Source organism: Aulostomus chinensis, chromosome 1 (assembly GCF_037954235.1).
Source record: "Aulostomus chinensis isolate RoL2024-O1b breed Wild chromosome 1, RoL_Achi_v1.0, whole genome shotgun sequence".
NCBI classification, from domain to species: Eukaryota; Metazoa; Chordata; class Actinopteri; order Syngnathiformes; family Aulostomidae; genus Aulostomus; species Aulostomus chinensis.
Genome location: NC_141320.1, coordinates 40,472,683 through 40,474,034, shown reverse-complemented (window position 1 = coordinate 40,474,034; position 1,352 = coordinate 40,472,683). Strand labels below are relative to the sequence as shown.

The 1,352-nt window shown below is 45.6% G+C and overlaps 1 non-coding gene across 1 annotated transcript; it reads left to right on the top strand.

The window, feature by feature from the left end:
- Positions 1–284: 284 nt before the first annotated feature.
- trnaa-ugc (transfer RNA alanine (anticodon UGC)) lies at positions 285–356 on the top strand. The gene has a single exon. It is a non-coding gene; the product is annotated as a tRNA-Ala (tRNA).
- The last annotated feature ends 996 nt before the right edge of the window (positions 357–1,352 follow it).

Below are 1,352 nucleotides of genomic sequence, written 5' to 3'. Positions count from 1 at the left end.
TATAATTCTCATTTCCTGGTCAAAGACTCCTGCTGGTCAGAGAGGATCTGGGCTGGATTGGAAAGCTTCAGAGAGGGAAACCTTCACTCTGGACTGGACTGAGAACGGAGCAGCCTCAGCTTCCTGGAGGCTGACTTGCCTCTGTGGTGTAAGGCTGTGTGGGCTGACATCACAGTGAAACTACTGAGATCACAGAGCCTTTGAGATCACAGGCTGACTTCCTTTTTATCCTTTTTTCCTTTTTATTTGTGTTGCTGCATCAGTTAAACAGTGACTCTACCAGAGGGGATGTAGCTCAGTGGTAGAGCGCATGCTTTGCATGTATGAGGCCCCGGGTTCAATCCCCGGCATCTCCAGCTGGTCCTTTGGCGCCTTCATCTTGTCAGCTAAATTGATCCATAAATGTGACAACAGTCGATAACAAACTACCAGAAGAGAAACCAGTCTGTTGCATATCAAAGTATTTGTAGCAGGGTCAGTGTGACTGTGAGCCTTCATAGCCAGCATGAAGGAGCTGGTTTTATCTTTGCTGGGGAAATCCCACACACAGCTGCTCTCAGTTCCAAATGTGTGTGTCCTCACTCCTCCGTCCTCCTGCTGCCCTCAGAATACAGACACAATTCAACCTGGCAAGTTTGGAGGATAGAAGTGCTCCTGAAGAGATGTGTGTCAGCCCACAGCTGGCTGTTCTTACCTGGAACCTCAAGATGAAACTGCTTCCACACATTGGAAATGAATCTGATGTTGACTTTTGGACAAATCACCTGTTCATCAGTTCATCATCACTTCCATCCATTTCTACTGCTTATCTTGTTATAGAAAGGAGTCTATCTGCTGTGTGACAGGCAGTTACTGTGAGCTGCTGCATGTCTCAGTGTGTGTGTGTGTGGGGGGGCTGTGTGTGACTGGTCGGCTGCCAAGGATTATTGATGAGATCAATCATGATCAGCTCAGAGATCACGGCACAGAAGAAGGAGACTTTTTGATTTTTGGGGGTTCAATTTCTAAGTCAGACACATCATCACAATTTGAAGTTTTCCTCCAGTAAAAAACAAAACAACACAAAACCAAACAAAAACATGATTTGACTTTTGATGTCTACATTTTTTGGAAATTGTGAGTCCAACAAGCAGGAGGCCGTTTGAGCTTGGAAACTGTGAAGCATCACCAGTAACTGCTGGTTAATTTACAGTTGTTTCCTCCAAAAAGTTTAAAATGAACTCAATGCTGAATCCCTCGTCGTCATCACTGAGCTGCAGAACTGGTCCATGCAGGAGGCTGAGCAGGTCTTCCTCTCTGGTCCAGTGTCTCAGCACAGGTCAGAGTAGAGAATTAAAACATGAACACAAATC